Genomic DNA, 16,581 nt, shown 5'->3' with positions numbered 1-16,581 from the left:
GTGCCTCTGTCCATGGAATTCTCCAGGCAAGAACACTGGAGTGAGTTGCCATTCCCTTCTCCCGGGGATCCTTCCAACCCAGTGATCATACCTGGGTCTTCTGCATTATGGTCAGATTCTTACCATGTGAGCTACCAGGGAAGCCCAAATATATATACAAAAATGGTACCTTTGTGCTACCAGGCTTACACCTATCAAATGTCATTAATGACACATGATATTGCCAATGAAGAAAATTTAAGACTACAACAAGATTTCCTGTTGCTTTACTGTCCCAAAACAGCATTGTAAGTCCCAAGTGTACACATTTTAAACAAAGTCAGAAGTTCCCTAAACTTGGTTGAAAATGAATTCTGGTTAAAATTTCTAATGATGATATTTACAGCTGGAAAGCAAGTGATGTAGTTTTCTCTTATGGGAAGTCCAGGCACATAGCTCCCTTCTAGAATTTCCTTTTCTGGTCCCCGACTTTTTCTCTATCCACATCCTCCCAACCGCAGGCTCGACCGAGTCTACCTGGCTCTTTGAAACCCCTTGCCACTATTCCAGCCCTGTCTGATCTCTTCCTGTTTTCAGTTCCTGTTATTCTAGAATCATTACCACACTCTTTAGCATTTATCACTTAATTTTTTAAAAAATCGTTTCTTACGGGTTTCGTATAGAACTTTCCTGGTGGCTCAGACGGTAAAGCGTCTGCCTACAATGTGGGAGACCTGGGATTGATCCTTGGGTTGGGAAGATCCCCTGGAGAAGGAAATGGCAACCCACTCCAGTACTCTTGCCTGGAAAATCCCATGGACAGAGGAGTCCATGGGGTCGCAAAGAGTCGGACACGACTGAGCAACTTCACTTTCTTTCTTATGGGTTAGCTCAGGGCTCATCGTATGCAGTTGGTTATCCCCTCTAACACGTCCCATTGTTAGGTGCCCTGCAAACATTTGTAGTTGTTGATTATTATTTCTGTTGTCTGGCAGTCACTAAGCCATTGTGATTGACTAGAGCCTTGCTTCTTAAAGTATGGACCTCAGGCAAGTGTATCAGCATCTCCTGGGAACTTTAAGAAAGTTGGAGACCTGTAGAATCAGGGTCTGCATTTTAACAAGCTCCCCTGGTGATTCATATGCACCGTCAAGTGTTCATAGCCCTGTTGAAGAAGGTCCCTCTTTCTGGGTGTGGCAGCGTCCCCCATGGTCCTTCAACTAACTTTCCCTTTCTGTCACTGTTGTATTTAGGTATCTGGTTGTAACTGAATAGAAACTGCACACTCTTACTGTAACAATGAGGTTGTAAATATGGTCTTTACATGGAAACTGTAGCATTTAAAAGTGGCCGAAGGGCTCCGTTTACGTGTTCAGGACAGTATTTGTGTTCTGATTCCAGGCAGATGCTAGATCCAAATCATTAAAATTCCTTTAAAGGACCTCTTTTAAAATTCTCAAACTGAGGAGCAAGAAGTATGACTTCCTTTTCCTTAGTTACCTTTTTTTTTTTTTTTTACTTTGCACTTGAAGTGCTTACACCCACTCAGCTTGCTATTTTGAACTCTGGGAAAGAAAATTTGTGGGCATCTTGCAGTCTTTCAGGAAACAAGGCTCAGATTAAATATTTGCCACATTTTCTATGTGTTTTTTCTTCAGGAAAGTGGAGAAGCACATCATTCATGCTTTCACTCAATCTGACACAAAGTGTGACTTTCTAAGTGTGGATGGAAGATGGCTTCTGTCCTTATTTGCCTACCTTCACAAGACAGATGTTTCTGCCTTCTCCCCTCCCATTCCTTCTGTCCGTCCTTCTCCTCCTTTTTCACCATAGTATCTACAGTTCTAAATTTCATAATACATAAGACTTTTCAAGAAGATCTAGGTTTGTTAAGTCAAGGAAGATAGTGTGTGGATTTAATTATGATGTATTAATGTAACGATATAGGGACTATTCTCAGTCAAGTTTACATTTAAAATATTTTATTTAATTTAAGTCATTTACATTTCCCTTGTTTTTTTTTTTTCCCCCTCTCTGTTTTAAACCAAACCTATTTCACAGAGAACAGAAATCAGAGATATTGGTCAAGGTGGCGGGACAAGAGGAGGGTATTTGGTAACCTCAGTCATTCAGCTTCATTTTAGATGAACTCAGGGCTTTGTCCTGTAAATATGCAAAGAAAATAAAGTGGTGGCTGGAGCTGTTATTTTGTGGTGCTTGTCTCGTTTACAGACAGGCTATTTTCATTTTTGTTGAGACAATTAAGATGTTTTATTTGAGATAGGACTTAAAATACTTGTCTTGTATTTCATCAGTGTTCACCTGCACGTACAGGGTATTATTCAGGGGACTTTGTGAGGAATTAATGCCGCTTAGTAGCTGGACTTGAGAATGAAATATTTCCAAGCAAGTGAAGTGGAAATGAGGAAAGACACAACAGGAAAAGACATGTAAATGCTTATTGAATATAAAGGTTGAAAGGTAGTAGGTAGAGAGGTGCATATAATATACTATGTTTTTTTTCACATGAGAAAACAAAATATTGAACAGATGTTTATATTTGTGATTCAACACAATTCTTTTCAGACTGTTAATGAGAATTGTTTGGGTATGGCTGAATATGGAGGGTGGAAAATGCACTAAAAGAATATAATCTAGGAAAATAGGTGAGGATTTCTTAACTATATGTGTTCACACAAGGAAATATCAAGTCATATTTGAAAAAAGGAGACTAGGGAATAGAATCTAGGCCTACTGTATATTCAAACATACTATGAAACAGTAACAATAATTAAAATTACCTAATGCACACACACACAAGTTCATGTAATAATGCACATGAAAACTATATTACTCAATGCCAATCACATAACACTTGCTAGGTCTGAACAAACATTCCCTTTTAAATATGTAGATCAAGGTAACAGATAGAGGAAGCCAGAAATGAAGCCATAATAATACAATCTATACATAAAATATAACATACCAACCTTAGTAAGCAGGATTGTGGGAGCCCAGGATTTGTCAAAAATCTTTGAATATATACCTCACACTGAGAATCCAAATACACGCCAGACATATTAACTAGTGAATATCCAAAAATAAACTTATAGGACAATTTGTAGAAAATTAATGTATTTATTATACTGAAGGCCATTTAAATTCATGCAAAAATTAGAACTTAAAAATAATCAAATTATATGAATAGAATTATATTAAATTTTATATTAAAGTTGAAACAGTAAAATTATCTTAAAATATGAGATGAATTATGATTGCCATTAAAATAGAAAGGTAACTCTGAAATGCCATTTTATATTAAATAAATCAAAAAAATTTAATCACATGCCATGGTGAGGAAGTTTGGTGAAAGTAGAATGCTCATATGTTGCTGGTGACTTTATAGGTCATTTCAATCTCTTCACATCCATGTGGCTTTTTTTTGAAGACCATAAAATATTCATGCTAAGTCACTTCAGTCGTGTCCGACTCTGTGCGATCCCACAGATGGCAGCCCACCAGGCTCCCCCGTCCCTGGGATTCTCCAGGCAAGAACAGTGGAGTGGGTTGCCATTTCCTTCTCCAATGCATGAAAGTGAAAAGTGAAAGTGAAGTCGCTCAGTCATGTCCGACTCTTAGCGACCCCATGGACCGCAGCCCACCAGGCTCCTCTGTCCATCGGATTTTCCAGGCAAGAGTACTGGAGTGGGGTGCCATTCATACCCTTTGATTTAATAATCATATTTTGCTAATATTATAAGGAAAACATTGTGTTTCTAGTGTTAAAAGTAAATGAGATATATGTATGGCCGAGTCCCTTCTGTCACCTGAAACTATCACAGCATCATTAATTGGCTATACCTCAATACAAAATGTTTTTGGGGTTAAAAAATAAATAAAAATTTTTTAAAAAAGCAAATGAGAATATTTGAAATACTCCCACATATAGGAATGATTAAGGAAATGGCTAAGTAAGTATGCAAACCCTGATGTCATGTCTGACTCGATAGACATGAGTTTGAGCAAGATCCGGGAGTTGGTGATGAGACAGGAAAGCCTGGCGTGCTGCAGTCCATGGGGTCACAAAGAGTCAGTCACGAATGAGCGACTGAACTGAACTGAACTGATGGAACATTATATGGCTGATGAAAATGTGAACTTTGTGACTTACGTGGAAATATAGAATATGTTTATGAAATGTTAAATGAAAAATAGAATGCGTAATTATGCATGAGGTGCACGAGAGTGTTTTGAGAGCATCTTCGTGAAAATATGCTTTGTCGTTATTGTTTAGGTGCTAAGTCCTGTTCAATTCTTTTGGGACCCGATGGACAGTAGCCCGCCAGGCTCCTCTGTCAATGGGATTTCCCAGGCGAGAATACTGAAGCGGGTTGCATGGGGGCAAATAAATACTAGATTAGATTTTTTTTTTTAAATGAATATGATTGTGTTTGTGTGGTAGGATTAAGGGTATTTCTCTGGTTAAAAACATCTTCAATGCTGTTATGTATTTATAAGGAAAAATAATATTTATGACCCAGTAAGGCAGCTGTGTTAATAACCCTGGCTGTCAGGACGCTGCTTTCTAAATGTTATTTTGGAGCTCTGCCAGAATATGCCCAAATATCTTGGGTATGCAAGAGTCTCAACGTATTCTCAGTCTCTCTGTTCTTCTTGGCCAGTTTTTTATTAAGTTTTCAAAGAAGTAGTTTGACTATAACTATGCTCAAGAGGGTGGTGTGACACCTGTGGTATTTGTGGGCCTGTTCTCACTCACTTTGCACCCACTGTCTTCCCTTCCTAAATTGAGAAGCGTCTTTAATGTCATTGGTGCTCAGTAAGCTCCTGGTCAAGATTATTGAACTTTTGCTTATGGAAGGCAAAGAAGCTCTGTGAAGGAAAGGGGAAAATGGTGGAAGAGTAGTCAGGAGACCTCCCTACCGGCTGTGGCCCAGGGCAAGTGTCTGCAGCCTTCTGGGCCTCAGCCTCATCCTCAACGCAAGGAGGATGCTCCAGGACCACCAATCCATAGTGCAGGGCTATGAAGACATTACAGTTCACAAACTTACTCCAAGGTGCCCTTCATTCTCCTCAAGGGTAGTTTTCCGTGCTCCTGAGAGAGTAGTTTACTGTGTTCACTGTGGCAACAGTTTGGACAGCTGAACTGTCCTTGGAGTAGCCTTGTCAATTCAGGGAGCATGGTTCCTGCCTGTTACATGGGGAACCATTCAGCCAGAGAAAGTTGCTCTGATCCAGCATTGTAGGTATGTGGATTTATTACACAAAAATGACTAAACTAGGCCAGTTGGTGACAGGCACAATCAAATATTAGCTAATGATAAATTACTCTATTGTTTAGACCACATACTTGACAGAAATACAAAGTTCAAATGTATTTAGATTTTCTGATGGAGCCCAAATACCTCTGACTGAGGTGGGGTCGTTTTTTTATTTTTGGTCTTGTTTTCCTTTTTTCTTAGTGTGGTAAGGCAGGGTATAAAAACAAAATGAGTGTAAGGAGGTGTAGATTCAACTGTTTTCATCAGGTTACAAAATTATTTTAGGTAGGTACTACCGCATGCTGTAAGAATTATAGGGAATCAACCATCATCTCTCATTTGTTAGTCATTTCTAAGGAAATGAACATTTCTAAGGAATATTGTATCGTGGTTTGCAAACATGGGGCTCACTTGTTACACAGGCAACATATCTGTACCTTCTGTGTAAATTACAGCAATCATTTAACTAAATCATCCATACATATAATTAATATATTTTGTACTTACTGCTTTTGAAGCTTGATAGGGAGCACTCATGCTGAAAATTTCCTAAATCATTCAAAATCACTGACCACTCAGATAGTCCTAGTTAGTTTGAAACTAGAGCATATTTGCTATATTGTGAGCAAAAAACCTAAGTAAGATACTGGCTTGGTGGCCAACCACGAAATGATGCAAGAAGTGAAGCAAGAACTATACATAATTTAAGAAAACAATATTTCATCTAAATAATGAACAGAGCGATGGTAAATCTAGACAGTTGTACAGGTCAGTTTCACATTATGCATTGAAGCACCAATGAGGAAAGGATTTTTAGGATCTTCAAGTCATTCTGTATCATGATGGGCAGTGCCCTAGGTTTTTCCTAGAAAGTGACTAACCTAAATCACACTGTTTAGTCCGTATGATAGCACAAAACCATTGTGTAAGGACTCAGAGATGATAGGAAGCTAGCTGCTGAACATTGTTTAAAAGCACCTTTGTAACTAACTGTTTCATAAAGGGCCTGGAAAAGTACCAAAATATTTCACAGCTCTTAGATACTCAATGTGAAAATTATGTGCATTGTACCATTTTGCATTTCATTGTTTAGGTACTCTATTTGTTGGTCCAGTGTAATTAAAATAACCAAACTATTTGACATTTATCTTGTCATGGTTATGGCAAGAACCCTAGAATAATAATTAAGGCTATTTATCACCATTGATGAGGACCATATCCAAATGAGTTTCCTAGATGACTATTTCTTGAATAGCAGCAAGACTAGCATCTAGACATTGGTTGTCTTGGAAGTGAAAACATATTTCCCATGGCTACTGGGGATTTCTACTTAGTATTATTATTACTATTTGTCTTCTCCATTAGCAGGAACAATTTTGTTTTGTTTTGTTGGAGCATCTACCTTCAAATAGTGGGTAACAAATCTATTTAAACCTTTTTTTTTTTTAACAACTGAGGTAACTCAATTTTTCTGTTAACAATATGTGCAGTGGGACTCGGAGAGGGACAGTATGTGGTTAATTCCAAATTGCATTATAATTATATATTTATGACCTTGCAGTAGGTTTTAACTTTCACTAGAATATAGTTGTGTCTTATGTCCTAGAGCTTTAAAGTTACTTAATCTACCCTGGGGGGACCTGATTCAGAAGTAGCTAGAAGCTGTCCAATTTTCTCACTCTTCTGCTCAGCCTCCCAGATTCCCATTTATCTTAGGTTCTCGTCAGTTGAGATATAGCTTTGCCTTCTCTCAAAATTTCTCTTGACGCTAAAATAGCAAGTTAATATTGAGCTTCAGAAAATACACATCTATGGATAAGATGAATAGAATTAACTGGTATTACTTATGAACCATAATTAAACTATTTATGGGTCTTTAGTAAACACTTTCTGTGGGAGACAAGGTATAACAGTCTAAGAATGATTTTTAAATTTATGCTAGTGGATTCTCCCAAATGATCTATCTGGGTATTCATTTATATTCCTCAAGAGAGATTGCCTATAAGTAGGACTTACCTGCTCTAAAGAACTGCAACCTCCACATTTTCATTGCATCAGTAAATTAATAAGAATCAATGAATAGAATTCCGAAGTAGGCAGTTACATCTTTTCCTCATCTCTAATTTTACATACCCTAACTGACATTATATAGTCATCACTTCCGTGTGCCAATCAGTACTGAAAATAAACTCTTCTGCTCTCACACATTGTTATTTTATTGCTTTTTCTGTGCCTGAACGTTCTTTTTATTTTGAAACTGGAAAATTTAATCTAGTTGCCAGATGCTTTTGTTGCCTTACAGTTTCAAGTAGCACAGTAACTTAGAATATATAATAATAATCATCTTGCTTTGATTTCCATGTTACTAATATATAGATCATATAATGCTCCTCTGGTTTAAATGCTATCCTTTGTTGTGTTTTTTTTCTCTTTCCTCAATAGGTGGAGTCTTTGAAGTTTTTAAAAGACAACAGTAATCGGATCTACTTGAAAAATTAAGTGAATTGATTTGTTTGGAACACTCTTTGACCGATTCTTTAACATTTAGCCACTGGGTAAGTTGAGTCAAGTATTTTCTATGTGGTTTGATTTCAAAATTATTGGAATGATCTCTCAAGACACATATTAAGCTTTACGTGAAATTCTGATGCTCATAATTTGAGGCCCTCAAAACCTGTGAAAGAGGTCTGGGATGCTCTCGAACTGAACCTCACCACATCAGCAGAACTATCCTGATGAGAAAGATGAGAAGATTAGAAAATGTTGTCATTTATAGTTTGAAACCAGATCCTTTGGTTTACTGTTCTAATGATTGTGTGCTTGTTGCAGTCTGCGGTAATGTGAGAACATCAGGTTTTACTTTTAGTGAGATATTATGTACTGTATAGTGTCAGATTCAGATCTAAGGTATCAGGCGGCAGTGTCCAACCCTTTGGGCTCCAGGGACTGGTTTGGTGGAAGACAGTGTTTACAGACTGAGGGCAGGGGGTGGTGGTTTCAGGATGATTCAAGAGCAGTAGGGTTTGAGCTCCTGTGAGAATTCAGTGCTGGTACTCATCTGACAGGATGCAGGGCTTAGGCGGTAATGCTAGTGATGGCGAGCAGCTATAAATACAGACGAAGCTTCGCTCACTTGCCTGCCCTCCACACACCTCCTGCCGTGTGGCCCGGGGATGGGGGGAGGGTGGTTGGGGTCCCCTGCTACAAGGAACATTTTCCCGACCCAGGGGTTGAAACTGTGTCTTCTGCATTGGCAGGCAGATTCTTTACTACTGCACCACCTGGGAAGCCCCTGAGTAAATTAGTAACTCTCCTCATTCTCATTTTGCAGAAGGCTTGGTTTCTGTGATAAGAATAGCAATTTGAAGGGCTTGCTTAATACAGCTTCTTTGTTGCACTGTGTTACTTCCGAATGCTCTTAAGGTACAGAATTCTTAACCAGGAAGAGTTTAGGCTTTTAGCAAATTTTGGGGCTGCCAAGCCAAAATTTAGTGGGAATAGGACTTTGGTTACTGTTAAGATGTCAGTATAGTAAAGCCTGCTCTGTCAAACAGATTTTTAAAGTCAGAAACCTAAACAATACTGGTTTTAGGGTTTGGTAATTTTTGTTTTAACCAGGCAAATGCTTACTTCCTTATACAGTAACAGAAAACGTGGAAAAATTTTTGTATTCCTAGTCCAGGTCACAAGATTTGAGTTTCTGAAATTCTATGTTTTATTCATGATTCTAAATTGTGCAGCTTGTTACTTAATTTTCCTCTGGATAAACTGAAGGTATTTAAAAATCTGTTGAATGATGGTAAATGAGAACAAAGTGTCTAACCATTCAGGGAACAGACTTAAAAACCAAACTAACAGTGTCTGCTTTACCTGTGGGCATCTTCAGATGTGATGGGTCAGATGGTTTTTCAGAGATACTGTCGAGTATGGTATAGGCATTGCTAACAATTGCTGTAGCTTTGTCTAGAATAATCTTCCTTTGGCAACGTCCCTGGAACTTTATTTGTTTGTATAGCTTTTGAGCATCCAGTGAGTGCAGAGATATTAAGTATGGAAACCCAGGGAACCTTTTGATGTGGCCTGAATGGGTTCATGGACCCAAGATTCATCTGTGACCAGTAATTTTTACTGTTATGGGCACGTGGTACTTTGGGAAATTTTTTAGGGTAACTCAGTGGACATGAATTTGAGCAAACTCTGGGAGATAGTGGAGGACAGGGGAGCCTTTCATGGGGTCACAGAGTCAGACACAAGTTAGTGACTGAACACCAACAACAAAGCAGATGAAAAACCCCTCAGGAAGAGAAATGGTAAAGAAGTTTCAAAAGCAAAACCTTAATTTCTTCAGTAGCCATGATGGAAGATGAAAATTGATACTCTGAACTACTCACTTAAATGTCTTTGTCTGCCACATTTCATTTTCCATCTGCTCACAGGGATTGACTTATACAATTATTCCCCAAGTACCCCAGAGTATAATGGTTAAATTTGGTTGGTGGGACCTAATTTAAATTATGTTTAGGAAACTGTTCTGTAAGTGCTTCGTGAGAATGGACGTTGGCCTTCCTGCTTATCTCACTATGAATTCTGAGCACCTTTGGTTAAGTCAGTCACTGTGTTTTAAAATAATTTTTCTTTTGAGTTACATAAGGACACAACTCAATTCATGAGGTTACATGAGGATTAAACTCTTGGCAGGTGGTAGAGACTCAGTAACTTGTAGTAATAATAACAATGGTGATTCACCGTGGTTAAGTCACAGTCATGGTTTAAACGTAACAGTAATTGTATTTTATTAATCACATGACTGATTCTTTAGCCTGTCATTGTGGACATAGCTCATAGAGATGAGTACTTCTTCTCCATTAAACCAAATACTTGTTGAAATACTCCATAAAAACAAATACTTGTTTTGGTAAGAAACACATCATATGAAACTGGCCAGCTTTTTTCATGCCGTATGTGACATCATCAGCAAGTTGTCAATCACTTTATCTGTGAGCCTGGTCTTGTCCATTGACTCAAGCAATGATTTTTTTTTCAAATAATAAATTTTTAAAATGTGTCCATTTCCCCCCACTCCAAATTGCTAGTAATAGAAAACAGGGCAAATAAAAAGGGAAAGTTTGCATGATAAAATTTTACATGATAAAAAAAGAAAACTGTCATCATTAGGATCCTTTTATGGTATTTTTTGTAAAAAGATAAGAAATACAAATTACTTTATAATAATATGACTTTTCATGTCCTGCCATTGTCCTGCAAGTAGCCAGTGCTTTTGACTGATCTTGACCTTATTCATTTTCAGGTACTAGTAGCTGAACTATATAGACCTTTAAATCAAGTGCACAGAGTTATATGCTCTCATTGCATTGAATGCAGTTTTTTCAGAATTATGTAAGTAGTATGTCTTCTTTAAGCTGAGGAAAGATAAGACGGAGGGTGCAAATTGTTAGCATTCACCAGGTGTTATGCAGAGTCAGGTTTTTTGCTATAGCTGCTTCATCTCTGAAAAGTAAGAATAAAGGATTCTATATTCATTTGAGAAAATCGGATTTCAGAGAAGTAATTAATTTGTTGAGAATTCCATAGTTATGATAGTAATTTTAAGAGTCAGAAGTTTATCAAAATCTTACTTTGAATTAGAAAATCCAAACTATGTAATTCCATTTCCTGTAGAAATTGCTGTATTTTCTGATTTCCCCAGACTCGGTTTTCATCCATCCATCTGCTCCTTTATATGTTTTTATAGTTATTTTTGTCATTACTTATACCAATATGGAAAATAAAACGGGAGATTTTTAATCCATTTTATTTAGACACATTTTTCCTGGTGGCTCAGATGGTAAAGAATCTGCTTGCAATGCAGGAGACCTGGGTTTGATCCCTGGATTGGATTGATCCTTTGGAGTAGGAAATGGCTACCCACGCCAGTATTCTTGCCTGGAAAATTGCATGGACAGAGGAGTCTGGTTGGCTACAGTCGATGGGGTCGCAGAGGGTCGTACATGACTGAGCGTGCATGCATATGCGTAAAGATTTGATGAAGTTTCAAATAAGTTTTGCTCTCTGTTCTCTGTGGTTTGATATAGCTTTTCCTGCTGTTACATATAATGCGGAGCAAACTTCATTGTGTTGTGACCTTCAAAATATTTACTTTAAATAGGGCCATTTTCATAGGTTTTTCAGATGCCGACAATTCTTCTGTTGGATCCTTTATGTTTTAAGTCAGCTGAAGAGAATTTTACTAAACCAATATGAGACCTATGGATTTATAAGCTCTTCCACAGATTGTGATTTGTTTGGTCATTACAGTCTGTGTGAATGGAGCCCATTACTGTTAGCTTCTCGGGCTACAGGATTTCACTTTTTCAAAATTATCTTTTAACCTTTTGTGTAAAATTTCACTCTTCCTGCTTTGTTTTTCGAGCACGTCACTGGACTATGCCTAGATTCATTCATACATTCCCTTACCCTTCATTTTTTCATCATCAGCAAGATTAATTAAACTAGTAGTCTGAGCAGAGTACGTTTTGTTCCTTGAACCTTCTGTAGCCATTTGAAGAACTGACTGAGGGTTGATTTTCCATCATTTCGTGGTACTCTCTCCTGCCTCTCCTTCCTGCCGCTTCCTTTAGCTTGCAGTGTAGGATGGCTGTGTGTGGCAGGACCCCTTCTCTTTTATTGGCCATGGAGAACCTGCACGATGGAACTGACTAATCATATGCCTTGTATCTAGGGTAACCTGAATAATTATTTGCGTAATGCTTTACAGTCTGCCAATGGCTTCCACGTTGGATGCTCTCACTTAAATCAAGAACTGTTGTGTGGCTACTCCTTACATTTAATTTTGTGTGTAAGGAAACGGAGGCTCTGGGGGTTGCAGTGGAATGATTTGCTCCAAGTCACAGCATTAGAGAGTCATAGGAGCAGGACTCAGCCCTGGTTCTCCCAACTGCAGACAGCATGTCATTCAATGCCAGGCCACCAGTCTGGTTGGCTGTGCTGTGCTGTGTGCTGGGCGTGTTCAAATACAAGAGATTCATTGATATCATCTGTATATTCTGTTTAGCATGAAACATGTGAGTAGACGCCGTATTGGAGTTTGGGGGAAGAACCAGATCTCACAGCTTTAAGGAATCTTGAAGGCAATGCACCTTTACTTCCTTGATGATACTGTGAAATTCACCAATCACTCCCTTGCTCTGAGAATCTCACAGATTCCAGGCAGCATCCCTGCAGATCAAGAATGGCTTTTGGAATTCTGGTTCTCTTGGCAGTTATAGTTTCCACTGTGAATGACTAGATTGGGTGTTGGAGAGCATCACCCACTAGGGAGATCTTCATGCTTTATCTGTTCTCTCTGAAACTCCTTGTTGTTGTTGTTTGGTCATTCAGTGGTGTCCTACTCTTTTGCCATCCCATGGACTCTAGCCCATCAGGCTCCTCTGCCCATGGGGTTTCCCAGGCAAGAATATTGGAGTGGGTTGCCATTTCCTTCTCTAAGGGATCTTCCCAACCCAGGGATTGAAACTGCATCTCCTAATTCTCCTGCATTTCAGGCAGATTCTTTACTGCTGAACCAGCTGAGAAACCCTGGAGTCCCATTAATCCTTTGTATTCTTCTCCTGTCATGTTTTTGTATATATTTTTGTCTTTGCACTTTTTCGTAAAGTGATTCCTGTAGGATTTTTTATCACACCTGCCGCTCTGTAAGCTGCTTGAAGGGAAAGACTGCACCTTTATTTCATTGGTGTCCTCTTCAGTCTTGAAGATAGTGGTTGGAAAAAAACTAATAGATATTCCATAAATAAGTGTTGAATTTAATGAAAGCATTTGATTATGAGCTTTCATCTCGGATTCATTTTGGGAGCTTCAAATTGGTACCTGGGCACAGATTTAATTTTAATCATAGTAGGGAGATGAATTAGCAAGTCTTTATGTGTGTGAGTTGCTCAGTCATGTCTGACTCTTTGCGACACCACGGCTGTAGCTTGCCAGACTCCTCTGTCATAGGATTCTCCAGGCAAGAATACTGGAGTGGGTTGCCATGCCCTTCTCCAGGGGATCTTCCCCAGCCAGGGATCGAACCTGGGTCTCCCTCATTTCAGGCAGATTCTTTACCATATGAGCCACCAGGAAAGCCCCTGAGCAGAGCCATAAACAGATTTATATGCTTTGTAGGTGATCTTTTCAAATGCAAAAAAATTTGTCTTGAAGTAAAATAACAACACCCCCCACCACCACCCTGCAAACAAAACAAAACTCCATACATTCTTCTACAAAGGTGCTTTATTGTCCCTGTCTTGACCATGAGAACAAAAATAATTGATCTCTGTGAAGACTTAATGAGATAAAATAGCAGTGGGCTCTGTTTGGAGGCTTCCTAGAAGGTACAGGTGTAGCTGTGCTGTGAGTGTGGAGCATGGCTGTCACAGGCTTAGCACTAAGGATGCCCATTCAACTTGGCCTGCGTTGCTGGGAAGCCCCTGAAAATTTTTGAGCCAAAGAGTGATGTCATCAGAGCTGCACTTTGGGAAACTGAATCGGGCTGGATTGTGTTGGATGGCGTGGGGGTAGAGGTGAGGGTGGGGTGAGTGGATGCAAGAGTCCCTGAAAGCCTCTTAGGAGGCACTTAACATTAATTCACACAAGAAGCTGTCACCTCCTGTTATGCCCTTTCCCTCGCCTCCCACACGTACATCACAGATGAAAGCACTGTTAAGAAAACCTTAGTGAACACTTAAATCCCAAGTTCAAGGAATTCTTTCTTTTTTATTGTATCAAAGTATAGTTGATTTACAATATTGCCTTCATTTTGGGTGTACAGCATAGTGATTCAGTGTTTTTATTTTTATAGATTACACTCCATCCATCATGGCTATACTATCCTGCGCTGGAATTCTGACTTAACTTCCCCCAGTCTTTTCCTTAGCTTCTCACTTCTTGATTCTGCATCCTCATGCCTTTGTGGCTACTTTCAGCTCAAAGTATTTCCCTTAAGACTCTGCTGATGCCTCCACAAGTGACTACTTCTGAGAATTGTCCCTGGATTCCATACACCCAATGCCCGAGGGCACAGTGCCTAGACCTGTCCTATGAAAATTTGACAGTTGTACCCAAAGCACCTTCGATCTGACTTTGTGCAGTGGAGGGTCAGATAGGTGTTGAGGGCCTGACTTGCAGTGACAGCAATACGGGTTGACAGGAAACAGACAAGATGAAAGAGAATGTGCAGGAGGCCCATATAGGGCTGCCTGATTGGATGTAGGAGGTGTGTGTGTATGTGTGTGCACATGTGCTTCTGGGGGCGGGGAGCAGGAGGAAGCTGTCAGTGATGACACCGGGCTTTGAGAGTTTGAATAGGATTTTTAATAGAAAAAGGGAAGTGAATCCAGAAGCTGGCTTGGGCTGTAGGATGATGAATTTGTGTACCAGTTGAGTTTGAGATAAAAGTAGATAAAAAGCATGTATTTTCTACTACTTGACTTCTTTTTTCCCACGAGGATTTATAGCTGGAAACAGGAAATCATTGGAAGACTTGAGTCTTCTTCCTCTTTTTGCTGTTCTTCCAGCTCCTTAAATGTTTCACAAGAGCTCAGGATGGTTTCAGGTTTTCTCAACCTTACCCCTGCCAAAATCCCCCACAAATTCACCTCTCCAAGAACATGTGTGCTTGTCAGAGTACTCACAGCAGCCAGAAGTGTGTCTTTCAGCCTCCTAAAATAAAAACATTTGGGAAAAATATAGCTGTCCTCTCCTTTTGACAAGCATGAACATTGTCACCTTACGACTTGCTGAAATAGCTCAGCAAAGGAACACTTTTGTGCAGGCTGGAAAATCAAGGGAATGCAAAAACACGGGCACTTCCTCTTTCCTTTGCTATGAGGCATAACGGAGACAGTCTAGTTCAGGGAAGCAGGGGCATTTTTACTTGAGCACTAAACTCGAAGAATTGTATTAGCCATTCGAATCAGTATGTATTAGCCTTTCAAATCAAAAGTCGTTCTCTAAATTGGTGGTATTTCTAACAATAACATCCTTAGGCTCTTAAATTTGGCGGTAGCAGAGAGCCAGCTGGTCCCAGTGTAATCCACTCCCATCCCCATCCACTGAGGAGTTTCTGAATTTCAGCAGAGATATTCTTGATTCAATCAGTTTAAAAGCATATAATGATCCTGTAATTATAATTTGTCATTTACCTTGTGTACTAATGATTAAAGCAAACATTTAATAACCAAAGGGCAGTAAATATATTTTAGATCTTGAGCCATAAAAAGATTTCCATTAACAGAATGTTTTTTGCACAAATAAATTATTCATTGACTGTAGCAGAGCTTGAGCCTGTCATCAGCCTTAAGTGGAAATTTTGAGAACACCAATCATCACAGACGCCAACACTAAGTTGGCTTGAGCCTCCATCCTTCTTACATGGAACCTGAACTTTTTTGGCTATTTATAAGAGCTTTAATTTGGTTAAATTCAATGAATATTTATGGCATTTCTGCCATATGCAATTCAGTGTTCTGGTGGTTGGAGGACTACAATGATGAGTAAGTCTGCATTTTAGTCTTTAAGTTGCTTGTACACCTAAAAGAGGGACAAAATTGGTACATACATGACTTGGATATAAGAAGGCTTAAATAGCAACCTCAGAAATGTATAAATAAAATTTGTTGCAAATTCAGGGGAGAAAGAAATCACATGCATTTTCTCATGGGAACGGGGAGGGAAGGGTTTGGAGATCAGGAAGTGTTCCCTGAGGAAGGCCTTTAAGATGGGCAGGGTTTTGACAGATGGAGAGAATTATAACCACATAGGCAAAGAGTTGGGATGTATAATGTGGATGTCACTGGAATGAAAAGTACCTTGGTATGTTTGGAACATAACATTGGTAAGTGAAGAGGAGACATGAAAGAAGAGGAAAGAGAGGTACCTAGAGATTTAGGGAGTATAGAAGGCTTTCAGTGAGTAATTAGCACATCAGTTTGGTAGACATTAAAGAACCACTTTTGAGCTAAGGAGTGATGTGATTGGATTATATTTTTGAAATATACCTCACCTCGTAAGTAAGAGGTAGAAAACCTGGAGGTCAACAAATTAAAGAGCCATTGAAATTGTCTCCATGAGAGATAATACATTTCTGAACTAAGTTGGTGGTAATAGGAATACAAAGGAGGGCACAGATGAGAGCGATGATACAATTATTTGTCTACAGGTTTGGCACATGATTGCCTACATGACGGGTAGAAAAGAGGAAGGAGTTTAAAATTCCATTCAACAACTTTAGGCAGTTTTTGAATCCAGTCAACATTTGTGGAAA

At 39.0% G+C, this 16,581-nt stretch overlaps 1 protein-coding gene across 6 annotated transcripts in view; it reads left to right on the top strand.

The window, feature by feature from the left end:
• HIVEP2 (HIVEP zinc finger 2) overlaps positions 1–16,581 on the top strand; it is a 206,158-nt gene that overhangs the window by 107,162 nt on the left and 82,415 nt on the right. For all 6 annotated transcript variants that reach the window (XM_043457250.1, XM_043457246.1, XM_043457248.1 and 3 more), the window contains one exon: positions 7,701–7,813. The gene's annotated coding sequence lies outside the window, so the exon portion shown is untranslated. The remainder of the gene's footprint in view (positions 1–7,700; positions 7,814–16,581) is intronic.

The sequence above is a fragment of the Cervus canadensis genome, chromosome 33 (genome assembly GCF_019320065.1).
Source record: "Cervus canadensis isolate Bull #8, Minnesota chromosome 33, ASM1932006v1, whole genome shotgun sequence".
Classification (NCBI taxonomy): Eukaryota; Metazoa; Chordata; class Mammalia; order Artiodactyla; family Cervidae; genus Cervus; species Cervus canadensis.
Note: the sequence above shows the minus strand (reverse complement) of the source record. Positions and strands in the feature narration are given on the sequence as shown.